General features: G+C 39.5%; 44 non-coding genes across 44 annotated transcripts; all 44 read left to right on the top strand.

The window, feature by feature from the left end:
• The first annotated feature begins 27 nt into the window (after positions 1–27).
• On the top strand, positions 28–100 carry TRNAK-CUU (transfer RNA lysine (anticodon CUU)). Its single transcript has one exon. It is a non-coding gene; the product is annotated as a tRNA-Lys (tRNA).
• A 785-nt stretch (positions 101–885) lies between these two features.
• On the top strand, positions 886–958 carry TRNAA-AGC (transfer RNA alanine (anticodon AGC)). Its single transcript has one exon. It is a non-coding gene; the product is annotated as a tRNA-Ala (tRNA).
• Positions 959–1,310: 352 nt separating this feature from the next.
• Positions 1,311–1,383, top strand: TRNAK-CUU (transfer RNA lysine (anticodon CUU)). Its single transcript has one exon. It is a non-coding gene; the product is annotated as a tRNA-Lys (tRNA).
• A 344-nt stretch (positions 1,384–1,727) lies between these two features.
• TRNAA-AGC (transfer RNA alanine (anticodon AGC)) lies at positions 1,728–1,800 on the top strand. Its single transcript has one exon. It is a non-coding gene; the product is annotated as a tRNA-Ala (tRNA).
• Positions 1,801–2,152: 352 nt separating this feature from the next.
• On the top strand, positions 2,153–2,260 carry TRNAK-CUU (transfer RNA lysine (anticodon CUU)). The gene is made up of 2 exons: positions 2,153–2,189; positions 2,225–2,260. It is a non-coding gene; the product is annotated as a tRNA-Lys (tRNA).
• Positions 2,261–2,604: 344 nt separating this feature from the next.
• TRNAA-AGC (transfer RNA alanine (anticodon AGC)) lies at positions 2,605–2,677 on the top strand. Its single transcript has one exon. It is a non-coding gene; the product is annotated as a tRNA-Ala (tRNA).
• A 352-nt stretch (positions 2,678–3,029) lies between these two features.
• TRNAK-CUU (transfer RNA lysine (anticodon CUU)) lies at positions 3,030–3,102 on the top strand. The gene has a single exon. It is a non-coding gene; the product is annotated as a tRNA-Lys (tRNA).
• Positions 3,103–3,871: 769 nt separating this feature from the next.
• TRNAK-CUU (transfer RNA lysine (anticodon CUU)) lies at positions 3,872–3,944 on the top strand. The gene has a single exon. It is a non-coding gene; the product is annotated as a tRNA-Lys (tRNA).
• Positions 3,945–5,130: 1,186 nt separating this feature from the next.
• Positions 5,131–5,203, top strand: TRNAA-AGC (transfer RNA alanine (anticodon AGC)). Its single transcript has one exon. It is a non-coding gene; the product is annotated as a tRNA-Ala (tRNA).
• A 1,036-nt stretch (positions 5,204–6,239) lies between these two features.
• Positions 6,240–6,312, top strand: TRNAK-CUU (transfer RNA lysine (anticodon CUU)). Its single transcript has one exon. It is a non-coding gene; the product is annotated as a tRNA-Lys (tRNA).
• Positions 6,313–6,656: 344 nt separating this feature from the next.
• TRNAA-AGC (transfer RNA alanine (anticodon AGC)) lies at positions 6,657–6,729 on the top strand. The gene has a single exon. It is a non-coding gene; the product is annotated as a tRNA-Ala (tRNA).
• Positions 6,730–7,486: 757 nt separating this feature from the next.
• On the top strand, positions 7,487–7,559 carry TRNAA-AGC (transfer RNA alanine (anticodon AGC)). Its single transcript has one exon. It is a non-coding gene; the product is annotated as a tRNA-Ala (tRNA).
• An 893-nt stretch (positions 7,560–8,452) lies between these two features.
• TRNAK-CUU (transfer RNA lysine (anticodon CUU)) lies at positions 8,453–8,525 on the top strand. Its single transcript has one exon. It is a non-coding gene; the product is annotated as a tRNA-Lys (tRNA).
• Positions 8,526–8,869: 344 nt separating this feature from the next.
• TRNAA-AGC (transfer RNA alanine (anticodon AGC)) lies at positions 8,870–8,942 on the top strand. Its single transcript has one exon. It is a non-coding gene; the product is annotated as a tRNA-Ala (tRNA).
• Positions 8,943–9,699: 757 nt separating this feature from the next.
• Positions 9,700–9,772, top strand: TRNAA-AGC (transfer RNA alanine (anticodon AGC)). Its single transcript has one exon. It is a non-coding gene; the product is annotated as a tRNA-Ala (tRNA).
• Positions 9,773–9,980: 208 nt separating this feature from the next.
• On the top strand, positions 9,981–10,053 carry TRNAK-CUU (transfer RNA lysine (anticodon CUU)). The gene has a single exon. It is a non-coding gene; the product is annotated as a tRNA-Lys (tRNA).
• Positions 10,054–10,397: 344 nt separating this feature from the next.
• On the top strand, positions 10,398–10,470 carry TRNAA-AGC (transfer RNA alanine (anticodon AGC)). Its single transcript has one exon. It is a non-coding gene; the product is annotated as a tRNA-Ala (tRNA).
• A 352-nt stretch (positions 10,471–10,822) lies between these two features.
• Positions 10,823–10,895, top strand: TRNAK-CUU (transfer RNA lysine (anticodon CUU)). Its single transcript has one exon. It is a non-coding gene; the product is annotated as a tRNA-Lys (tRNA).
• A 769-nt stretch (positions 10,896–11,664) lies between these two features.
• Positions 11,665–11,737, top strand: TRNAK-CUU (transfer RNA lysine (anticodon CUU)). The gene has a single exon. It is a non-coding gene; the product is annotated as a tRNA-Lys (tRNA).
• A 331-nt stretch (positions 11,738–12,068) lies between these two features.
• TRNAA-AGC (transfer RNA alanine (anticodon AGC)) lies at positions 12,069–12,141 on the top strand. Its single transcript has one exon. It is a non-coding gene; the product is annotated as a tRNA-Ala (tRNA).
• A 208-nt stretch (positions 12,142–12,349) lies between these two features.
• Positions 12,350–12,422, top strand: TRNAK-CUU (transfer RNA lysine (anticodon CUU)). Its single transcript has one exon. It is a non-coding gene; the product is annotated as a tRNA-Lys (tRNA).
• A 344-nt stretch (positions 12,423–12,766) lies between these two features.
• Positions 12,767–12,839, top strand: TRNAA-AGC (transfer RNA alanine (anticodon AGC)). The gene has a single exon. It is a non-coding gene; the product is annotated as a tRNA-Ala (tRNA).
• Positions 12,840–13,047: 208 nt separating this feature from the next.
• TRNAK-CUU (transfer RNA lysine (anticodon CUU)) lies at positions 13,048–13,120 on the top strand. Its single transcript has one exon. It is a non-coding gene; the product is annotated as a tRNA-Lys (tRNA).
• Positions 13,121–14,306: 1,186 nt separating this feature from the next.
• On the top strand, positions 14,307–14,379 carry TRNAA-AGC (transfer RNA alanine (anticodon AGC)). The gene has a single exon. It is a non-coding gene; the product is annotated as a tRNA-Ala (tRNA).
• Positions 14,380–14,731: 352 nt separating this feature from the next.
• Positions 14,732–14,804, top strand: TRNAK-CUU (transfer RNA lysine (anticodon CUU)). Its single transcript has one exon. It is a non-coding gene; the product is annotated as a tRNA-Lys (tRNA).
• A 1,186-nt stretch (positions 14,805–15,990) lies between these two features.
• Positions 15,991–16,063, top strand: TRNAA-AGC (transfer RNA alanine (anticodon AGC)). The gene has a single exon. It is a non-coding gene; the product is annotated as a tRNA-Ala (tRNA).
• A 769-nt stretch (positions 16,064–16,832) lies between these two features.
• On the top strand, positions 16,833–16,905 carry TRNAA-AGC (transfer RNA alanine (anticodon AGC)). Its single transcript has one exon. It is a non-coding gene; the product is annotated as a tRNA-Ala (tRNA).
• A 352-nt stretch (positions 16,906–17,257) lies between these two features.
• Positions 17,258–17,330, top strand: TRNAK-CUU (transfer RNA lysine (anticodon CUU)). Its single transcript has one exon. It is a non-coding gene; the product is annotated as a tRNA-Lys (tRNA).
• Positions 17,331–18,784: 1,454 nt separating this feature from the next.
• Positions 18,785–18,857, top strand: TRNAK-CUU (transfer RNA lysine (anticodon CUU)). The gene has a single exon. It is a non-coding gene; the product is annotated as a tRNA-Lys (tRNA).
• Positions 18,858–19,201: 344 nt separating this feature from the next.
• TRNAA-AGC (transfer RNA alanine (anticodon AGC)) lies at positions 19,202–19,274 on the top strand. Its single transcript has one exon. It is a non-coding gene; the product is annotated as a tRNA-Ala (tRNA).
• A 352-nt stretch (positions 19,275–19,626) lies between these two features.
• On the top strand, positions 19,627–19,699 carry TRNAK-CUU (transfer RNA lysine (anticodon CUU)). Its single transcript has one exon. It is a non-coding gene; the product is annotated as a tRNA-Lys (tRNA).
• A 344-nt stretch (positions 19,700–20,043) lies between these two features.
• On the top strand, positions 20,044–20,116 carry TRNAA-AGC (transfer RNA alanine (anticodon AGC)). Its single transcript has one exon. It is a non-coding gene; the product is annotated as a tRNA-Ala (tRNA).
• A 1,037-nt stretch (positions 20,117–21,153) lies between these two features.
• On the top strand, positions 21,154–21,226 carry TRNAK-CUU (transfer RNA lysine (anticodon CUU)). The gene has a single exon. It is a non-coding gene; the product is annotated as a tRNA-Lys (tRNA).
• A 344-nt stretch (positions 21,227–21,570) lies between these two features.
• TRNAA-AGC (transfer RNA alanine (anticodon AGC)) lies at positions 21,571–21,643 on the top strand. Its single transcript has one exon. It is a non-coding gene; the product is annotated as a tRNA-Ala (tRNA).
• A 352-nt stretch (positions 21,644–21,995) lies between these two features.
• On the top strand, positions 21,996–22,068 carry TRNAK-CUU (transfer RNA lysine (anticodon CUU)). The gene has a single exon. It is a non-coding gene; the product is annotated as a tRNA-Lys (tRNA).
• A 612-nt stretch (positions 22,069–22,680) lies between these two features.
• On the top strand, positions 22,681–22,753 carry TRNAK-CUU (transfer RNA lysine (anticodon CUU)). The gene has a single exon. It is a non-coding gene; the product is annotated as a tRNA-Lys (tRNA).
• Positions 22,754–23,097: 344 nt separating this feature from the next.
• Positions 23,098–23,170, top strand: TRNAA-AGC (transfer RNA alanine (anticodon AGC)). The gene has a single exon. It is a non-coding gene; the product is annotated as a tRNA-Ala (tRNA).
• A 649-nt stretch (positions 23,171–23,819) lies between these two features.
• On the top strand, positions 23,820–23,892 carry TRNAK-CUU (transfer RNA lysine (anticodon CUU)). The gene has a single exon. It is a non-coding gene; the product is annotated as a tRNA-Lys (tRNA).
• A 344-nt stretch (positions 23,893–24,236) lies between these two features.
• Positions 24,237–24,309, top strand: TRNAA-AGC (transfer RNA alanine (anticodon AGC)). Its single transcript has one exon. It is a non-coding gene; the product is annotated as a tRNA-Ala (tRNA).
• Positions 24,310–24,958: 649 nt separating this feature from the next.
• Positions 24,959–25,031, top strand: TRNAK-CUU (transfer RNA lysine (anticodon CUU)). Its single transcript has one exon. It is a non-coding gene; the product is annotated as a tRNA-Lys (tRNA).
• A 344-nt stretch (positions 25,032–25,375) lies between these two features.
• TRNAA-AGC (transfer RNA alanine (anticodon AGC)) lies at positions 25,376–25,448 on the top strand. Its single transcript has one exon. It is a non-coding gene; the product is annotated as a tRNA-Ala (tRNA).
• A 352-nt stretch (positions 25,449–25,800) lies between these two features.
• TRNAK-CUU (transfer RNA lysine (anticodon CUU)) lies at positions 25,801–25,873 on the top strand. The gene has a single exon. It is a non-coding gene; the product is annotated as a tRNA-Lys (tRNA).
• A 612-nt stretch (positions 25,874–26,485) lies between these two features.
• On the top strand, positions 26,486–26,558 carry TRNAK-CUU (transfer RNA lysine (anticodon CUU)). The gene has a single exon. It is a non-coding gene; the product is annotated as a tRNA-Lys (tRNA).
• A 769-nt stretch (positions 26,559–27,327) lies between these two features.
• Positions 27,328–27,400, top strand: TRNAK-CUU (transfer RNA lysine (anticodon CUU)). The gene has a single exon. It is a non-coding gene; the product is annotated as a tRNA-Lys (tRNA).
• Positions 27,401–27,500: the final 100 nt, after the last annotated feature.

Genomic DNA, 27,500 nt, shown 5'->3' with positions numbered 1-27,500 from the left:
CAGTTTGCATACTACTTTAAAGAGGGAGCCCGGCTAGCTCAGTCGGTAGAGCATGAGACTCTTAATCTCAGGGTCGTGGGTTCGAGCCCCACGTTGGGCGAAAACAAGTAATTTTTGCAGGATTATTGCGTACATTTTATTTTTAACTTGTCATTGCCAAGCTTGTTGCATAGTAAGAACAGATAAATCACAGATGGCTTTCATATATGGTCACATCATAACAACTAAAGGTGTTTTATCAAAAGGGTTTAGGTATTTGTTAGCTTGTGAGAGCAATTTGAGTTCTTATGCAATCTCACAATGACATTTCCACAACTTCCATTTCAATTTTGTCTCATTTTACTTGACACTCTGTCCACTGAGGGATCTATAAATGATAAGTTCCTTGAAAAACAAGAGTTGAGGAATATCCAGGAACTGGTTTTCTTAATGAAAAATGATCAGTTTGCATACTACTTTAAAGAGGGATCCCGGCTAGCTCAGTCAGTAGAGCATGAGACTCTTAATCTCAGGGTCGTGGGTTCGAGCCCCGCGTTAGGCGAAAACGAGTAATTTTTGCAGGATTATTGCATTGGATCTCATAATATGGCAATTAATCTTGCATTAGACATGCAATAACTCCCAAAAATTGTATATCTTTGGTTTCCCATTGGTGGGAAATGTAACTTCAAGATAAGGTAGGGCATTAGTCTAGATTAACATACAGCGATATTACTCCTATTCAAGTACTAAACAGGCCAACCTGAACTGTAAAACATCCCCTAAGTGGAGGTAAGGCATCAGTTAGGAGTGAACTGAACACTCATGTAATGGGCAATTTGACGTCAAATAAAGTGTCGTAGGCATTAACATTACTTTTGAAATGTTATTCTGAGGGAGCACACAGGGGAATTAGCTCAAATGGTAGAGCGCTCGCTTAGCATGCGAGAGGTAGCGGGATCGATGCCCGCATTCTCCATTCTAAAATGTACATACGTTTTATTTTTAACTTGTCATTGCCAAGCTTGTTGCATAGTAAGAACAGATAAATCACAGATGGCTTTCATATATGGTCACATCATAACAACTAAAGGGGTTTTATCAAAAGGGTTTAGGTATTCGTTAGCTTGTGAGAGCAGTTTGAGTTCTTATGCAATCTCACAATGACATTTCCACAACTTCCATTTCAATTTTGTCTCATTTTACTTGACACTCTGTCCACTGAGGGATCTATAAATGATAAGTTCATTGAAAAACAAGAGTTGAGGAATATCCTGGAACTGGTTTTCTTAATGAAAAACGATCAGTTTGCATTCTACTTTAAAGAGGGAGCCCGGCTAGCTCAGTCGGTAGAGCTTGAGACTCTTAATCTCAGGGTCGTGGGTTCGAGCCCCACATTGGGCGAAAACGAGTATTTTTTGCAGGATTATTGTGTTGGATCTCATAATATAGCAATTAATCTTGCATTAGACATGCAATAACTCCCAAAAATTGTATATCTTTGGTTTCCCATTGGTGGGAAATGTAACTTCAAGATTAGGTAGGGCATTAGTCTAGATTAACATACAGCGATATTACTCCTATTCAAGTACTTAACAGGCCAACCTGAACTGTAAAACATCCCCTAAGTGGAGGTAAGGCATCAGTTAGGAGTGAACTGAACACTCATGTAATGGGCAATTTGACATCAAATAAAGTGTGGTAGGCATTACCATTACTTTTGAAATGTTATTCTGAGGGAGCACACAGGGGAATTAGCTCAAATGGTAGAGCGCTCGCTTAGCATGCGAGAGGTAGCGGGATCGATGCCCGCATTCTCCATTCTAAAATGTACATACATTTTATTTTTAACTTGTCATTGCCAAGCTTGTTGCATAGTAAGAACAGATAAATCGCAGATGGCTTTCATATATGGTCACATCATAACAATTAAAGGTGTTTTATCAAAAGGGTTTAGGTATTCGTTAGCTTGTGAGAGCAATTTGAGTTCTTATGCAATCTCACAATGACATTTCCACAACTTCCATTTCAATTTTGTCTCATTTTACTTGACACTCTGTCCACTGAGGGATCTATAAATGATAAGTTCCTTGAAAAACAAGAGTTGAGGAATATCCAGGAACTGGTTTTCTTAATGAAAAACGATCAGTTTGCATACTACTTTAAAGAGGGAGCCCGGCTAGCTCAGTCGGTAGAGCATGAGACTCTTGATCTCAGGGTCGTGGGTTCGACCATGAGACTCTTAATCTCAGGGTCGTGGGTTCGAGCCCCACGTTGGGCAAAAACGAGTAATTTTTGCAGGATTATTGCATTGGATCTCATAATATGGCAATTAATCTTGCATTAGACATGCAATAACTCCCAAAAATTGTATATCTTTGGTTTCCCATTGGTGGGAAATGTAACTTCAAGATTAGGTAGGGCATTAGTCTAGATTAACATACAGCGATATTACTCCTATTCAAGTACTAAACAGGCCAACCTGAACTGTTAAACATCCCCTAAGTGGAGGTAAGGCATCAGTTAGGAGTGAACTGAACACTCATGTAATGTGCAATTTGACGTCAAATAAAGTGTGGAAGGCATTAACATTACTTTTGAAATGTTATTCTGAGGGAGCACACAGGGGAATTAGCTCAAATGGTAGAGCGCTCGCTTAGCATGCGAGAGGTAGCGGGATCGATGCCCGCATTCTCCATTCTAAAATGTACATACATTTTATTTTTAACTTGTCATTGCCAAGCTTGTTGCATAGTAAGAACAGATAAATCACAGATGGCTTTCATATATGGTCACATCATAACAACTAAAGGGGTTTTATCAAAAGGGTTTAGGTATTCGTTAGCTTGTGAGAGCAATTTGAGTTCTTATGCAATCTCACAATGACATTTCCACAACTTCCATTTCAATTTTGTCTCCTTTTACTTGACACTCTGTCCACTGAGGGATCTATAAATGATAAGTTCCTTGAAAAACAAGAGTTGAGGAATATCCAGGAACTGGTTTTCTTAATGAAAAACGATCAGTTTGCATACTACTTTAAAGAGGGAGCCCGGCTAGCTCAGTCGGTAGAGCATAAGACTCTTAATCTCAGGGTCGTGGGTTCGAGCCCCACGTTGGGCGAAAACGAATAATTTTTGCAGGTTTATTGCATTGGATCTCATAATATGACAATTAATCTTGCATTAGACATGCAATAACTCCCAAAAATTGTATATCTTTGGTTTCCCATTGGTGGGAAATGTAACTTCAAGATTAGGTAGGGCATTAGTCTAGATTAACATACAGCGATATTACTCCTATTCAAGTACTAAACAGGCCAACCTGAACTGTAAAACATCCCCTAAGTGGAGGTAAGGCATCAGTTAGGAGTGAACTGAACACTCATGTAATGGGCAATTTGACGTCAAATAAAGTGTCGTAGGCATTAACATTACTTTTGAAATGTTATGCTGAGGGAGCACACAGGGGAATCAGCTCAAATGGTAGAGCGCTCGCTTAGCATGCGAGAGGTAGCGGGATCGATGCCCGCATTCTCCATTCTAAAATGAACATACATTTTATTTTTAACTTGTCATTGCCAAGCTTGTTGCATAGTAAGAACAGATAAATCACAGATGGCTTTCATATATGGTCACATCATAACAACTAAAGGGGTTTTATCAAAAGGGTTTAGGTATTCGTTAGCTTGTGAGAGCAATTTGAGTTCTTATGCAATCTCACAATGACATTTCCACAACTTCCATTTCAATTTTGTCTCATTTTACTTGACACTCTGTCCACTGAGGGATCTATAAGTGATAAGTTCCTTGAAAAACAAGAGTTGAGGAATATCCAGGAACTGGTTTTCTTAATGAAAAACGATCAGTTTGCATACTACTTTAAAGAGGGAGCCCGGCTAGCTCAGTCGGTAGAGCATGAGACTCTTAATCTCAGGGTCGTGGGTTCGAGCCCCACGTTGGGCAAAAACTAGTAATTTTTGCAGGATTATTGCATTGGATCTCATAATATGGCAATTCATCTTGCTTTAGACATGCAATAACTCCCAAAAATTGTATATCTTTGGTTTCCCATTGGTGGGAAATGTAACTTCAAGATTAGGTAGGGCATTAGTCTAGATTAACATACAGCGATATTACTCCTATTCAAGTACTAAACAGGCCAACCTGAACTGTAAAACATCCCCTAAGTGGAGGTAAGGCATCAGTTAGGAGTGAACTGAACACTCATGAAATGGGCAATTTGACGTCAAATAAAGTGTGGTAGGCATTACCATTACTTTTGAAATGTTATTCTGAGGGAGCACACAGGGGAATTAGCTCAAATGGTAGAGCGCTCGCTTAGCATGCGAGAGGTAGCGGGATTGATGCCCGCATTCTCTGTTCTAAAATGTACATACATTTTATTTTTAACTTGTCATTGCCAAGCTTGTTGCATAGTAAGAACAGATACATCACAGATGGCTTTCATATATGGTCACATCATAACAACTAAAGGTGTTTTATCAAAAGGGTTTAGGTATTCGTTAGCTTGTGAGAGCAATTTGAGTTCTTATGCAATCTCACAATGACATTTCCACAACTTCCATTTCAATTTTGTCTCATTTTACTTGACACTCTGTCCACTGAGGGATCTATAAATGATAAGTTCCTTGAAAAACAAGAGTTGAGGAATATCCAGGAACTGGTTTTCTTAATGAAAAACGATCAGTTTGCATACTACTTTAAAGAGGGAGCCCGGCTAGCTCAGTCGGTAGAGCACGAGACACTTAATCTCAGGGTCGTGGGTTCGAGCCCCACGTTGGGCGAAAACGAGTAATTTTTGCAGGATTATTGCATTGTATCTCATAATATGGCAATTAATCTTGCATTAGACATGCAATAACTCCCAAAAATTGTATATCTTTGGTTTCCCATTGGTGGGAAATGTAACTTCAAGACTAGGTAGGGCATTAGTCTAGATTAACATACAGCGATATTACTCCTATTCAAGTACTAAACAGGCCAACCTGAACTGTAAAACATCCCCTAAGTGGAGGTAAGGCATCAGTTAGGCGTGAACTGAACACTCATGTAATGGGCAATTTGACGTCAAATAAAGTGTCGTAGGCATTAACATTACTTTTGAAATGTTATTCTGAGGGAGCACACAGGGGAATTAGCTCAAACGGTAGAGCGCTCGCTTAGCATGCGAGAGGTAGCGGGATCGATGCCCGCATTCTCCATTCTAAAATGTACATACATTTTATTTTTAACTTGTCATTGCCAAGCTTGTTGCATAGTAAGAACAGATAAATCACAGATGGCTTTCATATATGGTCACATCATAACAACTAAAGGTGTTTTATCAAAAGGGTTTAGGTATTCGTTAGCTTGTGAGAGCAATTTGAGTTCTTATGCAATCTCACAATGACATTTCCACAACTTCCATTTCAATTTTGTCTCATTTAACTTGACACTCTGTCCACTGAGGGATCTATAAATGATAAGTTCCTTGAAAAACAAGAGTTGAGGAATATCCAGGAACTGGTTTTCTTAATGAAAAACAATCAGTTTGCATTCTACTTTAAAGAGGGAGCCCGGCTAGCTCAGTCGGTAGAGCATGAGACTCTTAATCTCAGGCTCGTGGGTTCGAGCACCACGTTGGGCGAAAACGAGTATTTTTTGCAGGATTATTGCATTGGATCTCATAATATGGCAATTAATCTTGCATTAGACATGCAATAACTCCCAAAAATTGTATATCTTTGGTTTCCCATTGGTGGGAAATGTAACTTCAAGATTAGGTAGGGCATTAGTCAGCGATATTACTCCTATTCAAGTACTAAACAGGCCAACCTGAACTGTAAAACATCCCCTAAGTGGAGGTAAGGCATCAGTTAGGAGTGAACTGAACACTCATGTAATGGGCAATTTGACGTCAAATAAAGTGTCGTAGGCATTAACATTACTTTTGAAATGTTATTCTGAGGGAGCACACAGGGGAATTAGCTCAAATGTAGAGCGCTCGCTTAGCATGCGAGAGGTAGCGGGATCGATGCCCGCATTCTCCATTCTAAAATGTACATACATTTTATTTTTAACTTGTCATTGCCAAGCTTGTTGCATAGTAAGAACAGATAAATCACAGATGGCTTTCATATATGGTCCACTGAGGGATCTATAAATGATAAGTTCCTTGAAAAACAAGAGTTGAGGAATATCCAGGAACTGGTTTTCTTAATGAAAAATGATCAGTTTGCATACTACTTTAAAGAGGAAGCCCGGCTAGCTCAGTCGGTAGAGCATGAGACTCTTAATCTCAGGGTTGTGGGTTCGAGCCCCACGTTTGGCGAAAACGAGTAATTTTTGCAGGATTATTGCATTGGATCTCATAATATGGCAATTAATTTTGCATTAGACATGCAATAACTCCCAAAAATTGTATATCTTTGGTTTCCCATTGGTGGGAAATGTAACTTCAAGACTAGGTAGGGCATTAGTCTAGATTAACATACAGCGATATTACTCCTATTCAAGTACTAAACAGGCCAACCTGAACTGTAAAACATCCCCTAAGTGGAGGTAAGGCATCAGTTAGGAGTGAACTGAGCACTCATGTAATGGGCAATTTGACGTCAAATAAAGTGTCGTAGGCATTAACATTACTTTTGAAATGTTATTCTGAGGGAGCACACAGGGGAATTAGCTCAAACGGTAGAGCGCTCGCTTAGCATGCGAGAGGTAGCGGGATCGATGCCCGCATTCTCCATTCTAAAATGTACATACATTTTATTTTTAACTTGTCATTGCCAAGCTTGTTGCATAGTAAGAACAGATAAATCACAGATGGCTTTCATATATGGTCACATCACAACAACTAAAGGGGTTTTATCAAAAGGGTTTAGGTATTCGTTAGCTTGTGAGAGCAATTTGAGTTCTTATGCAATCTCACAATGACATTTCCACAACTTCCATTTCAATTTTGTCTCATTTAACTTGACACTCTGTCCACTGAGGGATCTATAAATGATAAGTTCCTTGAAAAACAAGAGTTGAGGAATATCCAGGAACTGGTTTTCTTAATGAAAAACGATCAGTTTGCATTCTACTTTAAAGAGGGAGCCCGGCTAGCTCAGTCGGTAGAGCATGAGACTCTTAATCTCAGGCTCGTGGGTTCGAGCCCCACGTTGGGGGAAAACGAGTAGTTTTTTGCAGGATTATTGCATTGGATCTCATAATATGGCAATTAATCTTGCATTAGACATGCAATAACTCCCAAAAATTGTATATCTTTGGTTTCCCATTGGTGGGAAATGTAACTTCAAGATTAGGTAGGGCATTAGTCAGCGATATTACTCCTATTCAAGTACTAAACAGGCCAACCTGAACTGTAAAACATCCCCTAAGTGGAGGTAAGGCATCAGTTAGGAGTGAACTGAACACTCATGTAATGGGCAATTTGACGTCAAATAAAGTGTCGTAGGCATTAACATTACTTTTGAAATGTTATTCTGAGGGAGCACACAGGGGAATTAGCTCAAATGGTAGAGCGCTCGCTTAGCATGCGAGAGGTAGCGGGATCGATGCCCGCATTCTCCATTCTAAAATGTACATACATTTTATTTTTAACTTGTCATTGCCAAGCTTGTTGCATAGTAAGAACAGATAAATCACAGATGGCTTTCATATATGGTCCACTGAGGGATCTATAAATGATAAGTTCCTTGAAAAACAAGAGTTGAGGAATATCCAGGAACTGGTTTTCTTAATGAAAAACGATCAGTTTGCATACTACTTTAAAGAGGGAGCCCGGCTAGCTCAGTCGGTAGAGCATGAGACTCTTAATCTCAGGCTCGTGGGTTCGAGCCCCACGTTGGGGGAAAACGAGTAGTTTTTTGCAGGATTATTGCATTGGATCTCATAATATGGCAATTAATCTTGCATTAGACATGCAATAACTCCCAAAAATTGTATATCTTTGGTTTCCCATTGGTGGGAAATGTAACTTCAAGATTAGGTAGGGCATTAGTCAGCGATATTACTCCTATTCAAGTACTAAACAGGCCAACCTGAACTGTAAAACATCCCCTAAGTGGAGGTAAGGCATCAGTTAGGAGTGAACTGAACACTCATGTAATGGGCAATTTGACGTCAAATAAAGTGTCGTAGGCATTAACATTACTTTTGAAATGTTATTCTGAGGGAGCACACAGGGGAATTAGCTCAAATGTAGAGCGCTCGCTTAGCATGCGAGAGGTAGCGGGATCGATGCCCGCATTCTCCATTCTAAAATGTACATACATTTTATTTTTAACTTGTCATTGCCAAGCTTGTTGCATAGTAAGAACAGATAAATCACAGATGGCTTTCATATATGGTCCACTGAGGGATCTATAAATGATAAGTTCCTTGAAAAACAAGAGTTGAGGAATATCCAGGAACTGGTTTTCTTAATGAAAAACGATCAGTTTGCATACTACTTTAAAGAGGAAGCCCGGCTAGCTCAGTCGGTAGAGCATGAGACTCTTAATCTCAGGGTTGTGGGTTCGAGCCCCACGTTTGGCGAAAACGAGTAATTTTTGCAGGATTATTGCATTGGATCTCATAATATGGCAATTAATTTTGCATTAGACATGCAATAACTCCCAAAAATTGTATATCTTTGGTTTCCCATTGGTGGGAAATGTAACTTCAAGACTAGGTAGGGCATTAGTCTAGATTAACATACAGCGATATTACTCCTATTCAAGTACTAAACAGGCCAACCTGAACTGTAAAACATCCCCTAAGTGGAGGTAAGGCATCAGTTAGGAGTGAACTGAGCACTCATGTAATGGGCAATTTGACGTCAAATAAAGTGTCGTAGGCATTAACATTACTTTTGAAATGTTATTCTGAGGGAGCACACAGGGGAATTAGCTCAAACGGTAGAGCGCTCGCTTAGCATGCGAGAGGTAGCGGGATCGATGCCCGCATTCTCCATTCTAAAATGTACATACATTTTATTTTTAACTTGTCATTGCCAAGCTTGTTGCATAGTAAGAACAGATAAATCACAGATGGCTTTCATATATGGTCACATCACAACAACTAAAGGGGTTTTATCAAAAGGGTTTAGGTATTCGTTAGCTTGTGAGAGCAATTTGAGTTCTTATGCAATCTCACAATGACATTTCCACAACTTCCATTTCAATTTTGTCTCATTTAACTTGACACTCTGTCCACTGAGGGATCTATAAATGATAAGTTCCTTGAAAAACAAGAGTTGAGGAATATCCAGGAACTGGTTTTCTTAATGAAAAACGATCAGTTTGCATTCTACTTTAAAGAGGGAGCCCGGCTAGCTCAGTCGGTAGAGCATGAGACTCTTAATCTCAGGCTCGTGGGTTCGAGCCCCACGTTGGGGGAAAACGAGTAGTTTTTTGCAGGATTATTGCATTGGATCTCATAATATGGCAATTAATCTTGCATTAGACATGCAATAACTCCCAAAAATTGTATATCTTTGGTTTCCCATTGGTGGGAAATGTAACTTCAAGATTAGGTAGGGCATTAGTCAGCGATATTACTCCTATTCAAGTACTAAACAGGCCAACCTGAACTGTAAAACATCCCCTAAGTGGAGGTAAGGCATCAGTTAGGAGTTTTCTGAATACTCATGTAATGGGCAATTTGACGTCAAATAAAGTGTCGTAGGCATTAACATTACTTTTGAAATGTTATTCTGAGGGAGCACACAGGGGAATTAGCTCAAATGGTAGAGCGCTCGCTTAGCATGCGAGAGGTAGCGGGATCGATGCCCGCATTCTCCATTCTAAAATGTACATACATTTTATTTTTAACTTGTCATTGCCAAGCTTGTTGCATAGTAAGAACAGATAAATCACAGATGGCTTTCATATATGGTCCACTGAGGGATCTATAAATGATAAGTTCCTTGAAAAACAAGAGTTGAGGAATATCCAGGAACTGGTTTTCTTAATGAAAAACGATCAGTTTGCATACTACTTTAAAGAGGGAGCCCGGCTAGCTCAGTCGGTAGAGCATGAGACTCTTAATCTCAGGGTCGTGGGTTCGAGCCCCACGTTGGGCGAAAACGAGTAATTTTTGCAGGATTATTGGATTGGATCTCATAATATGGCAATTAATTTTGCATTAGACATGCAATAACTCCCAAAAATTGTATATCTTTGGTTTCCCATTGGTGGGAAATGTAACTTCAAGATTAGGTAGGGCATTAGTCTAGATTAACATACAGCGATATTACTCCTATTCAAGTACTAAACAGGCCAACCTGAACTGTAAAACATCCCCTAAGTGGAGGTAAGGCATCAGTTAGGAGTGAACTGAACACTCATGAAATGGGCAATTTGACGTCAAATAAAGTGTGGTAGGCATTACCATTACTTTTGAAATGTTATTCTGAGGGAGCACACAGGGGAATTAGCTCAAATGGTAGAGCGCTCGCTTAGCATGCGAGAGGTAGCGGGATCGATGCCCGCATTCTCCGTTCTAAAATGTACATACATTTTATTTTTAACTTGTCATTGCCAAGCTTGTTGCATAGTAAGAACAGATACATCACAGATGGCTTTCATATATGGTCACATCATAACAACTAAAGGTGTTTTATCAAAAGGGTTTAGGTATTCGTTAGCTTGTGAGAGCAATTTGAGTTCTTATGCAATCTCACAATGACATTTCCACAACTTCCATTTCAATTTTGTCTCATTTTACTTGACACTCTGTCCACTGAGGGATCTATAAATGACAAGTTCCTTGAAAAACAAGAGTTGAGGAATATCCAGGAACTGGTTTTCTTAATGAAAAACGATCAGTTTGCATACTACTTTAAAGAGGGAGCCCGGCTAGCTCAGTCGGTAGAGCACGAGACTCTTAATCTCAGGGTCGTGGGTTCGAGCCCCACGTTGGGCGAAAACGAGTAATTTTTGCAGGATTATTGCATTGGATCTCATAATATGGCAATTAATCTTGCATTAGACATGCAATAACTCCCAAAAATTGTATATCTTTGGTTTCCCATTGGTGGGAAATGTAACTATAAGACTAGGTAGGGCATTAGTCTAGATTAACATACAGCGATATTACTCCTATTCAAGTACTAAACAGGCCAACCTGAACTGTAAAACATCCCCTAAGTGGAGGTAAGGCATCAGTTAGGCGTGAACTGAACACTCATGTAATGGGCAATTTGACGTCAAATAAAGTGTCGTAGGCATTAACATTACTTTTGAAATGTTATTCTGAGGGAGCACACAGGGCAATTAGCTCAAACGGTAGAGCGCTCGCTTAGCATGCGAGAGGTAGCGGGATCGATGCCCGCATTCTCCATTCTAAAATGTACATACATTTTATTTTTAACTTGTCATTGCCAAGCTTGTTGCATAGTAAGAACAGATAAATCACAGATGGCTTTCATATATGGTCACATCATAACAACTAAAGGGGTTTTATCAAAAGGGTTTAGGTATTCGTTAGCTTGTGAGAGCAATTTGAGTTCTTATGCAATCTCACAATGACATTTCCACAACTTCCATTTCAATTTTGTCTCATTTAACTTGACACTCTGTCCACTGAGGGATCTATAAATGATAAGTTCCTTGAAAAACAAGAGTTGAGGAATATCCAGGAACTGGTTTTCTTAATGAAAAACGATCAGTTTGCATTCTACTTTAAAGAGGGAGCCCGGCTAGCTCAGTCGGTAGAGCATGAGACTCTTAATCTCAGGCTTGTGGGTTCGAGCCCCACGTTGGGCGAAAACGAGTATTTTTTGCAGGATTATTGCATTGGATCTCATAATATGGCAATTAATCTTGCATTAGACATGCAATAACTCCCAAAAATTGTATATCTTTGGTTTCCCATTGGTGGGAAATGTAACTTCAAGATTAGGTAGGGCATTAGTCAGCGATATTACTCCTATTCAAGTACTAAACAGGCCAACCTGAACTGTAAAACATCCCCTAAGTGGAGGTAAGGCATCAGTTAGGAGTGAACTGAACACTCATGTAATGGGCAATTTGACGTCAAATAAAGTGTCGTAGGCATTAACATTACTTTTGAAATGTTATTCTGAGGGAGCACACAGGGGAATTAGCTCAAATGGTAGAGCGCTCGCTTAGCATGCGAGAGGTAGCGGGATCGATGCCCGCATTCTCCATTCTAAAATGTACATACATTTTATTTTTAATTTGTCATTGCCAAGCTTGTTGCATAGTAAGAACAGATAAATCACAGATGGCTTTCATATATGGTCCACTGAGGGATCTATAAATGATAAGTTCCTTGAAAAACACGAGTTGAGGAATATCCAGGAACTGGTTTTCTTAATGAAAAACGATCAGTTTGCATACTACTTTAAAGAGGGAGCCCGGCTAGCTCAGTCGGTAGAGCATGAGACTCTTAATCTCAGGGTCGTGGGTTCGAGCCCCACGTTTGGCGAAAACGAGTAATTTTTGCAGGATTATTGCATTGGATCTCATAATATGGCAATTAATTTAGCATTAGACATGCAATAACTCCAAAAAATTGTATATCTTTGGTTTCCCATTGGTGGGAAATGTAACTTCAAGATTAGGTAGGGCATTAGTCTAGATTAACATACAGCGATATTACTCCTATTCAAGTACTAAACAGGCCAACCTGAACTGTAAAACATCCCCTAAGTGGAGGTAAGGCATCAGTTAGGAGTGAACTGAACACTCATGTAATGGGCAATTTGACGTCAAATAAAGTGTCGTAGGCATTAACATTACTTTTGAAATGTTATTCTGAGGGAGCACACAGGGGAATTAGCTCAAATGGTAGAGCGCTCGCTTAGCATGCGAGAGGTAGCGGGATCGATGCCCGCATTCTCCATTCTAAAATGTACATACATTTTATTTTTAACTTGTCATTGCCAAGCTTGTTGCATAGTAAGAACAGATAAATCACAGATGGCTTTCATATATGGTCCACTGAGGGATCTATAAATGATAAGTTCCTTGAAAAACAAGAGTTGAGGAATATCCAGGAACTGGTTTTCTTAATGAAAAACGATCAGTTTGCATTCTACTTTAAAGAGGGAGCCCGGCTAGCTCAGTCGGTAGAGCATGAGACTCTTAATCTCAGGGTCGTGGGTTTGAGCCCCACGTTGGGCGAAAACGAGTAATTTTTGCAGGATTATTGCATTGGATCTCATAATATGGCAATTCATCTTGCATTAGACATGCAATAACTCCCAAAAATTGTATATCTTTGGTTTCCCATTGGTGGGAAATGTAACTTCAAGATTAGGTAGGGCATTAGTCTAGATTAACATACAGCGATATTACTCCTATTCAAGTACTAAACAGGCCAACCTGAACTGTAAAACATCCCCTAAGTGGAGGTAAGGCATCAGTTAGGAGTGAACTGAACACTCATGTAATGGGCAATTTGACGTCAAATAAAGTGTGGTAGGCATTACCATTACTTTTGAAATGTTATTCTGACGGAGCACACAGGGGAATTAGCTCAAATGGTAGAGCGCTCGCTTAGCATGCGAGAGGTAGCGGGATTGATGCCCGCATTCTCCATTCTAAAATGTACATACATTTTATTTTTAACTTGTCATTGCCAAGCTTGTTGCATAGTAAGAACAGATACATCACAGATGGCTTTCATATATGGTCACATCATAACAACTAAAGGTGTTTTATCAAAAGGGTTTAGGTATTCGTTAGCTTGTGAGAGCAATTTGAGTTCTTATGCAATCTCACAATGACATTTCCACAACTTCCATTTCAATTTTGTCTCATTTTACCTGACACTCTGTCCACTGAGGGATCTATAAATGATAAGTTCCTTGAAAAACAAGAGTTAAGGAATATCCAGGAACTGGTTTTCTTAATGAAAAACGATCAGTTTGCATACTACTTTAAAGAGGGAGCCCGGCTAGCTCAGTCGGTAGAGCATGAGACTCTTAATATCAGGGTCGTGGGTTTGAGCCCCACTTTGGGCGAAAACGAGTAATTTTTGCAGGATTATTGCATTGGATCTCATAATATGGCAATTAATCTTGCATTAGACATGCAATAACTCCCAAAAATTGTATATCTTTGGTTTCCCATTGGTGGGAAACGTAACTTCAAGATTAGGTAGGGCATTAGTCTAGATTAACATACAGCGATATTACTCCTATTCAAGTACTAAACAGGCCAACCTGAACTGTAAAACATCCCCTAAGTGGAGGTAAGGCATCAGTTAGGAGTGAACTGAACACTCATGTAATGGGCAATTTGACGTCAAATAAAGTGTCGTAGGCATTAACATTACTTTTGAAATGTTATTCTGAGGGAGCACACAGGGGAATTAGCTCAAATGGTAGAGCGCTCGCTTAGCATGCGAGAGGTAGCGGGATCGATGCCCGCATTCTCCATTCTAAAATGTACATACATTTTATTTTTAACTTGTCATTGCCAAGCTTGTTGCATAGTAAGAACAGATAAATCACAGATGGCTTTCATATATGGTCACATCATAACAACTAAAGGGGTTTTATCAAAAGGGTTTAGGTATTCATTAGCTTGTGAGAGCAATTTGAGTTCTTATGCAATCTCACAATGACATTTCCACAACTTCCATTTCAATTTGGTCTCATTTTACTTGACACTCTGTCCACTGAGGGATCTATAAATGATAAGTTCCTTGAAAAACAAGAGTTGAGGAATATCCAGGAACTGGTTTTCTTAATGAAAAACGATCAGTGTGCATTCTACTTTAAAGAGGGAGCCCGGCTAGCTCAGTCGGTAGAGCATGAGACTCTTAATTTCAGGGTCGTGGGTTCGAGCCCCACGTTGGGCGAAAACGAGTATTTTTTGCAGGATTATTGCATTGGATCTCATAATATGGCAATTCATCTTGCATTAGACATGCAATAACTCCCAAAAATTGTATATCTTTGGTTTCCCATTGGTGGGAAATGTAACTTCAAGATTAGGTAGGGCATTAGTCTAGATTAACATACAGCGATATTACTCCTATTCAAGTACTAAACAGGCCAACCTGAACTGTAAAACATCCCCTAAGTGGAGGTAAGGCATCAGTTAGGAGTGAACTGAACACTCATATAATGGGCAATTTGACGTCAAATAAAGTGTGGTAGGCATTACCATTACTTTTGAAATGTTATTCTGACGGAGCACACAGGGGAATTAGCTCAAATGGTAGAGCGCTCGCTTAGCATGCGAGAGGTAGCGGGATTGATGCCCGCATTCTCCATTCTAAAATGTACATACAATTTATTTTTAACTTGTCATTGCCAAGCTTGTTGCATAGTAAGAACAGATACATCACAGATGGCTTTCATATATGGTCACATCATAACAACTAAAGGTGTTTTATCAAAAGGGTTTAGGTATTCGTTAGCTTGTGAGAGCAATTTGAGTTCTTATGCAATCTCACAATGACATTTCCACAACTTCCATTTCAATTTTGTCTCATTTTACTTGACACTCTATCCACTGAGGGATCTATAAATGATAAGTTCCTTGAAAAACAAGAGTTGAGGAATATCCAGGAACTGGTTTTCTTAATGAAAAACGATCAGTTTGCATACTACTTTTAAGAGGGAGCCCGGCTAGCTCAGTCGGTAGAGCATGAGACTCTTAATATCAGGGTCGTGGGTTCGAGCCCCACTTTGGGCGAAAACGAGTAATTTTTGCAGGATTATTGCATTGGATCTCATAATATGGCAATTAATCTTGCATTAGACATGCAATAACTCCCAAAAATTGTATATCTTTGGTTTCCCATTGGTGGGAAATGTAACTTCAAAATTAGGTAGGGCATTAGTCTAGATTAACATACAGCGATATTACTCCTATTCAAGTACTAAACAGGCCAACCTGAACTGTAAAACATCCCCTAAGTGGAGGTAAGGCATCAGTTAGGAGTGAACTGAACACTCATGTAATGGGCAATTTGACGTCAAATAAAGTGTCGTAGGCATTAACATTACTTTTGAAATGTTATTCTGAGGGAGCACACAGGGGAATTAGCTCAAATGGTAGAGCGCTCGCTTAGCATGCGAGAGGTAGCGGGATCGATGCCCGCATTCTCCATTCTAAAATGTACATACATTTTATTTTTAACTTGTCATTGCCAAGCTTGTTGCATAGTAAGAACAGATAAATCACAGATGGCTTTCATATATGGTCACATCATAACAACTAAAGGGGTTTTATCAAAAGGGTTTAGGTATTCGTTAGCTTGTGAGAGCAATTTGAGTTCTTATGCAATCTCACAATGACATTTCCACAACTTCCATTTCAATTTTGTCTCCTTTTACTTGACACTCTGTCCACTGAGGGATCTATAAATGATAAGTTCCTTGAAAAACAAGAGTTGAGGAATATCCAGGAACTGGTTTTCTTAATGAAAAACGATCAGTTTGCATTCTACTTTAAAGAGGGAGCCCGGCTAGCGCAGTCGGTAGAGCATGAGACTCTTAATCTCAGGGTCGTGGGTTTGAGCCCCACGTTGGGCGAAAACGAGTAATTCTTGCAGGATTATTGCATTGGATCTCATAATATGGCAATTAATCTTGCATTAGACATGCAATAACTCCCAAAAATTGTATATCTTTGGTTTCCCATTGGTGGGAAATGTAACTTCAAGACTAGGTAGGGCATTAGTCTAGATTAACATACAGCGATATTACTCCTATTCAAGTACTAAACAGGCCAACCTGAACTGTAAAACATCCCCTAAGTGGAGGTAAGGCATCAGTTAGGCGTGAACTGAACACTCATGTAATGGGCAATTTGACGTCAAATAAAGTGTCGTAGGCATTAACATTACTTTTGAAATGTTATTCTGAGGGAGCACACAGGGGAATTAGCTCAAACGGTAGAGCGCTCGCTTAGCATGCGAGAGGTAGCGGGATCGATGCCCGCATTCTCCATTCTAAAATGTACATACATTTTATTTTTAACTTGTCATTGCCAAGCTTGTTGCATAGTAAGAACAGATAAATCACAGATGGCTTTCATATATGGTCACATCATAACAACTAAAGGGGTTTTATCAAAAGGGTTTAGGTATTCGTTAGCTTGTGAGAGCAATTTGAGTTCTTATGCAATCTCACAATGACATTTCCACAACTTCCATTTCAATTTTGTCTCATTTTACTTGACACTCTATCCACTGAGGGATCTATAAATGATAAGTTCCTTGAAAAACAAGAGTTGAGGAATATCCAGGAACTGGTTTTCTTAATGAAAAACGATCAGTTTGCATACTACTTTAAAGAGGGAGCCCGGCTAGCTCAGTCGGTACAGCATGAGACTCTTAATCTCAGGGTCGTGGGTTCGAGCCCCACGTTGGGCGAAAACGAGTAATTTTTGCAGGATTATTGCATTGGATCTCATAATATGGCAATTAATCTTGCATTAGACATGCAATAACTCCCAAAAATTGTATATCTTTGGTTTCCCATTGGTGGGAAATGTAACATCAAGATTAGGTAGGGCATTAGTCTAGATTAACATACAGCGATATTACTCCTATTCAAGTACTAAACAGGCCAACCTGAACTGTAAAACATCCCCTAAGTGGAGGTAAGGCATCAGTTAGGAGTGAACTGAACACTCATGTAATGGGCAATTTGACGTCAAATAAAGTGTGGAAGGCATTAACATTACTTTTGAAATGTTATTCTGAGGGAGCACACACGGGAATTAGCTCAAATGGTAGAGCGCTCGCTTAGCATGCGAGAGGTAGCGGGATCGATGCCCGCATTCTCCATTCTAAAATGTACATACATTTTATTTTTAACTTGTCATTGCCAAGCTTGTTGCATAGTAAGAACAGATAAATCACAGATGGCTTTCATATATGGTCACATCATAACAACTAAAGGGGTTTTATCAAAAGGGTTTAGGTATTCGTTAGCTTGTGAGAGCAATTTGAGTTCTTATGCAATCTCACAATGACATTTCCACAACTTCCATTTCAATTTTGTCTCCTTTTACTTGACACTCTGTCCACTGAGGGATCTATAAATGATAAGTTCCTTGAAAAACAAGAGTTGAGGAATATCCAGGAACTGGTTTTCTTAATGAAAAACGATCAGTTTGCATTTTACTTTAAAGAGGGAGCCCGGCTAGCGCAGTCGGTAGAGCATGAGACTCTTAATCTCAGGGTCGTGGGTTTGAGCCCCACGTTGGGCGAAAACGAGTAATTCTTGCAGGATTATTGCATTGGATCTCATAATATGGCAATTAATCTTGCATTAGACATGCAATAACTCCCAAAAATTGTATATCTTTGGTTTCCCATTGGTGGGAAATGTAACTTCAAGATTAGGTAGGGCATTAGTCAGCGATATTACTCCTATTCAAGTACTAAACAGGCCAACCTGAACTGTAAAACATCCCCTAAGTGGAGGTAAGGCATCAGTTAGGAGTGAACTGAACACTCATGTAATGGGCAATGTGACGTCAAATAAAGTGTCGTAGGCATTAACATTACTTTTGAAATGTTATTCTGAGGGAGCACACAGGGGAATTAGCTCAAATGGTAGAGCGCTCGCTTAGCATGCGAGAGGTAGCGGGATTGATGCCCGCATTCTCCATTCTAAAATGTACATACATTTTATTTTTAACTTGTCATTGCCAAGCTTGTTGCAAAGTAAGAACAGATAAATCACAGATGGCTTTCATATATGGTCCACTGAGGGATCTATAAATGATAAGTTCCTTGAAAAACAAGAGTTGAGGAATATCCAGGAACTGGTTTTCTTAATGAAAAACGATCAGTTTGCATACTACTTTAAAGAGGGAGCCCGGCTAGCTCAGTCGGTAGAGCATGAGACTCTTAATCTCAGGGTCGTGGGTTTGAGCCCCACGTTGGGCGAAAACGAGTAATTTTTGCAGGATTATTGCATTGGATCTCATAATATGGCAATTAATCTTGCATTAGACATGCAATAACTCCCAAAAATTGTATATCTTTGGTTTCCCATTGGTGGGAAATGTAACTTCAAGATTAGGTAGGGCATTAGTCTAGATTAACATACAGCGATATTACTCCTATTCAAGTACTAAACAGGCCAACCTGAACTGTAAAACATCCCCTAAGTGGAGGTAAGGCATCAGTTAGGAGTGAACTGAACACTCATGTAATGGGCAATTTGACGTCAAATAAAGTGTGGAAGGCATTAACATTACTTTTGAAATGTTATTCTGAGGGAGCACACAGGGGAATTAGCTCAAATGGTAGAGCGCTCGCTTAGCATGCGAGAGGTAGCGGGATCGATGCCCGCATTCTCCATTCTAAAATGTACATATATTTTATTTTTAACTTGTCATTGCCAAGCTTGTTGCATAGTAAGAACAGATAAATCACAGATGGCTTTCATATATGGTCACATCATAACATCTAAAGGGGTTTTATCAAAAGGGTTTAGGTATTCGTTAGCTTGTGAGAGCAATTTGAGTTCTTATGCAATCTCACAATGACATTTCCACAACTTCCATTTCAATTTTGTCTCCTTTTACTTGACACTCTGTCCACTGAGGGATCTATAAATGATAAGTTCCTTGAAAAACAAGAGTTGAGGAATATCCAGGAACTGGTTTTCTTAATGAAAAACGATCAGTTTGCATTCTACTTTAAAGAGGGAGCCCGGCTAGCTCAGTCGGTAGAGCATGAGACTCTTAATCTCAGGGTCGTGGGTTCGAGCCCCACGTTGGGCGAAAACGAGTAATTTTTGCAGGATTATTGCATTGGATCTCATAATATGGCAATTAATCTTGCATTAGACATGCAATAACTCCCAAAAATTGTATATCTTTGGTTTCCCATTGGTGGGAAATGTAACATCAAGATTAGGTAGGGCATTAGTCTAGATTAACATACAGCGATATTACTCCTATTCAAGTACTAAACAGGCCAACCTGAACTGTAAAACATCCCCTAAGTGGAGGTAAGGCATCAGTTAGGAGTGAACTGAACACTCATGTAATGGGCAATTTGACGTCAAATAAAGTGTGGAAGGCATTAACATTACTTTTGAAATGTTATTCTGAGGGAGCACACAGGGGAATTAGCTCAAATGGTAGAGCGCTCGCTTAGCATGCGAGAGGTAGCGGGATCGATGCCCGCATTCTCCATTCTAAAATGTACATACATTTTATTTTTAACTTGTCATTGCCAAGCTTGTTGCATAGTAAGAACAGATAAATCACAGATGGCTTTCATATATGGTCACATCATAACAACTAAAGGGGTTTTATCAAAAGGGTTTAGGTATTCGTTAGCTTGTGAGAGCAATTTGAGTTCTTATGCAATCTCACAATGACATTTTCACAACTTCCATTTCAATTTTGTCTCCTTTTACTTGACACTCTGTCCACTGAGGGATCTATAAATGATAAGTTCCTTGAAAAACAAGAGTTGAGGAATATCCAGGAACTGGTTTTCTTAATGAAAAACGATCAGTTTGCATTCTACTTTAAAGAGGGAGCCCGGCTAGCGCAGTCGGTAGAGCATGAGACTCTTAATCTCAGGGTCGTGGGTTTGAGCCCCACGTTGGGCGAAAACGAGTAATTTTTGCAGGATTATTGCATTGGATCTCATAATATGGCAATTAATCTTGCATTAGACATGCAATAACTCCCAAAAATTGTATATCTTTGGTTTCCCATTGGTGGGAAATGTAACTTCAAGATTAGGTAGGGCATTAGTCAGCGATATTACTCCTATTCAAGTACTAAACAGGCCAACCTGAACTGTAAAACATCCCCTAAGTGGAGGTAAGGCATCAGTTAGGAGTGAACTGAACACTCATGTAATGGGCAATGTGACGTCAAATAAAGTGTCGTAGGCATTAACATTACTTTTGAAATGTTATTCTGAGGGAGCACACAGGGGAATTAGCTCAAATGGTAGAGCGCTCGCTTAGCATGCGAGAGGTAGCGGGATTGATGCCCGCATTCTCCATTCTAAAATGTACATACATTTTATTTTTAACTTGTCATTGCCAAGCTTGTTGCAAAGTAAGAACAGATAAATCACAGATGGCTTTCATATATGGTCCACTGAGGGATCTATAAATGATAAGTTCCTTGAAAAACAAGAGTTGAGGAATATCCAGGAACTGGTTTTCTTAATGAAAAACGATCAGTTTGCATACTACTTTAAAGAGGGAGCCCGGCTAGCTCAGTCGGTAGAGCATGAGACTCTTAATCTCAGGGTCGTGGGTTTGAGCCCCACGTTGGGCGAAAACGAGTAATTTTTGCAGGATTATTGCATTGGATCTCATAATATGGCAATTAATCTTGCATTAGACATGCAATAACTCCCAAAAATTGTATATCTTTGGTTTCCCATTGGTGGGAAATGTAACTTCAAGATTAGGTAGGGCATTAGTCTAGATTAACATACAGCGATATTACTCCTATTCAAGTACTAAACAGGCCAACCTGAACTGTAAAACATCCCCTAAGTGGAGGTAAGGCATCAGTTAGGAGTGAACTGAACACTCATGTAATGGGCAATTTGACGTCAAATAAAGTGTGGAAGGCATTAACATTACTTTTGAAATGTTATTCTGAGGGAGCACACAGGGGAATTAGCTCAAATGGTAGAGCGCTCGCTTAGCATGCGAGAGGTAGCGGGATCGATGCCCGCATTCTCCATTCTAAAATGTACATACATTTTATTTTTAACTTGTCATTGCCAAGCTTGTTGCATAGTAAGAACAGATAAATCACAGATGGCTTTCATATATGGTCACATCATAACAACTAAAGGGGTTTTATCAAAAGGGTTTAGGTATTCGTTAGCTTGTGAGAGCAATTTGAGTTCTTATGCAATCTCACAATGACATTTCCACAACTTCCATTTCAATTTTGTCTCCTTTTACTTGACACTCTGTCCACTGAGGGATCTATAAATGATAAGTTCCTTGAAAAACAAGAGTTGAGGAATATCCAGGAACTGGTTTTCTTAATGAAAAACGATCAGTTTGCATTCTACTTTAAAGAGGGAGCCCGGCTAGCTCAGTCGGTAGAGCATGAGACTCTTAATCTCAGGGTCGTGGGTTCGAGCCCCACGTTGGGCGAAAACGAGTAATTTTTGCAGGATTATTGCATTGGATCTCATAATATGGCAATTAATCTTGCATTAGACATGCAATAACTCCCAAAAATTGTATATCTTTGGTTTCCCATTGGTGGGAAATGTAACTTCAAGATTAGGTAGGGCATTAGTCAGCGATATTACTCCTATTCAAGTACTAAACAGGCCAACCTGAACTGTAAAACATCCCCTAAGTGGAGGTAAGGCATCAGTTAGGAGTGAACTGAACACTCATGTAATGGGCAATTTGACGTCAAATAAAGTGTCGTAGGCATTAACATTACTTTTGAAATGTTATTCTGAGGGAGCACACAGGGGAATTAGCTCAAATGGTACAGCGCTCGCTTAGCATGCGAGAGGTAGCGGGATTGATGCCCGCATTCTCCATTCTAAAATGTACATACATTTTATTTTTAACTTGTCATTGCCAAGCTTGTTGCATAGTAAGAACAGATAAATCACAGATGGCTTTCATATATGGTCCACTGAGGGATCTATAAATGATAAGTTCCTTGAAAAACAAGAGTTGAGGAATATCCCGGAACTGGTTTTCTTAATGAAAAACGATCAGTTTGCATACCACTTCAAAGAGGGAGCCCGGCTAGCTCAGTCGGTAGAGCATGAGACTCTTAATCTCAGGGTCGTGGGTTTGAGCCCCACGTTGGGCGAAAACGAGTAATTTTTGCAGGATTATTGCATTGGATCTCATAATATGGCAATTAATCTTGCATTAGTCATGCAATAACTCCCAAAAATTGTATATCTTTGGTTTCCCATTGGTGGGAAATGTAACTTCAAGATTAGGTAGGGCATTAGTCTAGATTAACATACAGCGATATTACTCCTATTCAAGTACTAAACAGGCCAACCTGAACTGTAAAACATCCCCTAAGTGGAGGTAAGGCATCAGTTAGGAGTGAACTGAACACTCATGTAATGGGCAATTTGACGTCAAATAAAGTGTGGAAGGCATTAACATTACTTTTGAAATGTTATTCTGAGGGAGCACACAGGGGAATTAGCTCAAATGGTAGAGCGCTCGCTTAGCATGCGAGAGGTAGCGGGATCGATGCCCGCATTCTCCATTCTAAAATGTACATACATTTTATTTTTAACTTGTCATTGCCAAGCTTGTTGCATAGTAAGAACAGATAAATCACAGATGGCTTTCATATATGGTCACATCATAACAACTAAAGGGGTTTTATCAAAAGGGTTTAGGTATTCGTTAGCTTGTGAGAGCAATTTGAGTTCTTATGCAATCTCACAATGACATTTCCACAACTTCCATTTCAATTTTGTCTCCTTTTACTTGACACTCTGTCCACTGAGGGATCTATAAATGATAAGTTCCTTGAAAAACAAGAGTTGAGGAATATCCAGGAACTGGTTTTCTTAATGAAAAACGATCAGTTTGCATTCTACTTTAAAGAGGGAGCCCGGCTAGCTCACAGGGGAATTAGCTCAAATGGTACAGCGCTCGCTTAGCATGCGAGAGGTAGCGGGATTGATGCCCGCATTCTCCATTCTAAAATGTACATACATTTTATTTTTAACTTGTCATTGCCAAGCTTGTTGCATAGTAAGAACAGATAAATCACAGATGGCTTTCATATATGGTCCACTGAGGGATCTATAAATGATAAGTTCCTTGAAAAACAAGAGTTGAGGAATATCCCGGAACTGGTTTTCTTAATGAAAAACGATCAGTTTGCATACCACTTCAAAGAGGGAGCCCGGCTAGCTCAGTCGGTAGAGCATGAGACTCTTAATCTCAGGGTCGTGGGTTTGAGCCCCACGTTGGGCGAAAACGAGTAATTTTTGCAGGATTATTGCATTGGATCTCATAATATGGCAATTAATCTTGCATTAGTCATGCAATAACTCCCAAAAATTGTATATCTTTGGTTTCCCATTGGTGGGAAATGTAACTTCAAGATTAGGTAGGGCATTAGTCTAGATTAACATACAGCGATATTACTCCTATTCAAGTACTAAACAGGCCAACCTGAACTGTAAAACATCCCCTAAGTGGAGGTAAGGCATCAGTTAGGAGTGAACTGAACACTCATGTAATGGGCAATTTGACGTCAAATAAAGTGTGGAAGGCATTAACATTACTTTTGAAATGTTATTCTGAGGGAGCACACAGGGGAATTAGCTCAAATGGTAGAGCGCTCGCTTAGCATGCGAGAGGTAGCGGGATCGATGCCCGCATTCTCCATTCTAAAATGTACATACATTTTATTTTTAACTTGTCATTGCCAAGCTTGTTGCATAGTAAGAACAGATAAATCACAGATGGCTTTCATATATGGTCACATCATAACAACTAAAGGGGTTTTATCAAAAGGGTTTAGGTATTCGTTAGCTTGTGAGAGCAATTTGAGTTCTTATGCAATCTCACAATGACATTTCCACAACTTCCATTTCAATTTTGTCTCCTTTTACTTGACACTCTGTCCACTGAGGGATCTATAAATGATAAGTTCCTTGAAAAACAAGAGTTGAGGAATATCCAGGAACTGGTTTTCTTAATGAAAAACGATCAGTTTGCATTCTACTTTAAAGAGGGAGCCCGGCTAGCTCACAGGGGAATTAGCTCAAATGGTACAGCGCTCGCTTAGCATGCGATAGGTAGCGGGATTGATGCCCGCATTCTCCATTCTAAAATGTACATACATTTTATTTTTAACTTGTCATTGCCAAGCTTGTTGCATAGTAAGAACAGATAAATCACAGATGGCTTTCATATATGGTCCACTGAGGGATCTATAAATGATAAGTTCCTTGAAAAACAAGAGTTGAGGAATATCCAGGAACTGGTTTTCTTAATGAAAAACGATCAGTTTGCATACTACTTTAAAGAGGGAGCCCGGCGAGCTCAGTCGGTAGAGCATGAGACTCTTAATCTCAGGGTCGTGGGTTCGAGCCCCACGTTGGGCGAAAACGAGTAATTTTTGCAGGATTATTGCATTGGATCGCATAATATGGCAATTAATCTTGCATTAGACATGCAATAACTCCCAAAAATTGTATATCTTTGGTTTCCCATTGGTGGGAAATGTAACTTCAAGATTAGGTAGGGCATTAGTCTAGATTAACATACAGCGATATTACTCCTATTCAAGTACTAAACAGGCCAACCTGAACTGTAAAACATCCCCTAAGTGGAGGTAAGGCATCAGTTAGGAGTGAACTGAACACTCATGTAATGGGCAATTTGACGTCAAATAAAGTGTGGAAGGCATTAACATTACTTTTGAAATGTTATTCTGAGGGAGCACACAGGGGAATTAGCTCAAATGGTAGAGCGCTCGCTTAGCATGCGAGAGGTAGCGGGATCGATGCCCGCATTCTCCATTCTAAAATGTACATACATTTTATTTTTAACTTGTCATTGCCAAGCTTGTTGCATAGTAAGAACAGATAAATCACAGATGGCTTTCATATATGGTCACATCATAACAACTAAAGGGGTTTTATCAAAAGGGTTTAGGTATTCGTTAGCTTGTGAGAGCAATTTGAGTTCTTATGCAATCTCACAATGACATTTCCACAACTTCCATTTCAATGTTGTCTCCTTTTACTTGACACTCTGTCCACTGAGGGATCTATAAATGATAAGTTCCTTGAAAAACAAGAGTTGAGGAATATCCAGGAACTGGTTTTCTTAATGAAAAATGATCCGTTTGCATTCTACTTTAAAGAGGGAGCCCGGCTAGCTCAGTCGGTAGAGCATGAGACTCTTAATCTCAGGGTCGTGGGTTCGAGCCCCACGTTGGGCGAAAACGAGTAATTTTTGCAGGATTATTGCATTGGATCTCATAATATGGCAATTAATCTTGCATTAGACATGCAATAACTCCCAAAAATTGTATATCTTTGGTTTCCCATTGGTGGGAAATGTAACTTCAAGATTAGGTAGGGCATTAGTCAGCGATATTACTCCTATTCAAGTACTAAACAGGCCAACCTGAACTGTAAAACATCCCCTAAGTGGAGGTAAGGCATCAGTTAGGAGTGAACTGAACACTCATGTAATGGGCAATTTGACGTCAAATAAAGTGTCGTAGGCATTAACATTACTTTTGAAATGTTATTCTGAGGGAGCACACAGGGGAATTAGCTCAAATGGTAGAGCGCTCGCTTAGCATGCGAGAGGTAGCGGGATTGATGCCCGCATTCTCCATTCTAAAATGTACATACATTTTATTTTTAACTTGTCATTGCCAAGCTTGTTGCATAGTAAGAACAGATAAATCACAGATGGCTTTCATATATGGTCCACTGAGGGATCTATAAATGATAAGTTCCTTGAAAAACAAGAGTTGAGGAATATCCCGGAACTGGTTTTCTTAATAAAAAACGATCAGTTTGCATACTACTTCAAAGAGGGAGCCCGGCTAGCTCAGTCGGTAGAGCATGAGACTCTTAATCTCAGGGTCGTGGGTTTGAGCCCCACGTTGGGCGAACAGGAGTAATTTTTGCAGGATTATTGCATTGGATCTCATAATATGGCAATTAATCTTGCATTAGACATGCAATAACTCCCAACAATTGTATATCTTTGGTTTCCCATTGGTGGGAAATGTAACTTCAAGATTAGGTAGGGCATTAGTCTAGATTAACATACAGCGATATTACTCCTATTCAAGTACTAAACAGGCCAACCTGAACTGTAAAACATCCCCTAAGTGGAGGTAAGGCATCAGTTAGGAGTGAACTGAACACTCATGTAATGGGCAATTTGACGTCAAATAAAGTGTGGAAGGCATTAACATTACTTTTGAAATGTTATTCTGAGGGAGCACACAGGGGAATTAGCTCAAATGGTAGAGCGCTCGCTTAGCATGCGAGAGGTAGCGGGATTGATGCCCGCATTCTCCATTCTAAAATGTACATACATTTTATTTTTAACTTGTCATTGCCAAGCTTGTTGCATAGTAAGAACAGATAAATCACAGATGGCTTTCATATATGGTCACATCATAACAACTAAAGGGGTTTTATCAAAAGGGTTTAGGTATTCGTTAGCTTGTGAGAGCAATTTGAGTTCTTATGCAATCTCACAATGACATTTCCACAACTTCCATTTCAATTTTGTCTCCTTTTACTTGACACTCTGTCCACTGAGGGATCTATAAATGATAAGTTCCTTGAAAAACAAGAGTTGAGGAATATCCAGGAACTGGTTTTCTTAATGAAAAACGATCAGTTTGCATTCTACTTTAAAGAGGGAGCCCGGCTAGCTCAGTCGGTAGAGCATGAGACTCTTAATCTCAGGGTCGTGGGTTCGAGCCCCACGTTGGGCGAAAACGAGTAATTTTTGCAGGATTATTGCATTGGATCTCATAATATGGCAATTAATCTTGCATTAGACATGCAATAACTCCCAAAAATTGTATATCTTTG

The sequence above is a fragment of the Lissotriton helveticus genome, chromosome 1_2 (assembly GCF_964261635.1).
Source record: "Lissotriton helveticus chromosome 1_2, aLisHel1.1, whole genome shotgun sequence".
NCBI classification, from domain to species: Eukaryota; Metazoa; Chordata; class Amphibia; order Caudata; family Salamandridae; genus Lissotriton; species Lissotriton helveticus.
This window is presented reverse-complemented; position numbering and strand designations above follow the sequence as displayed.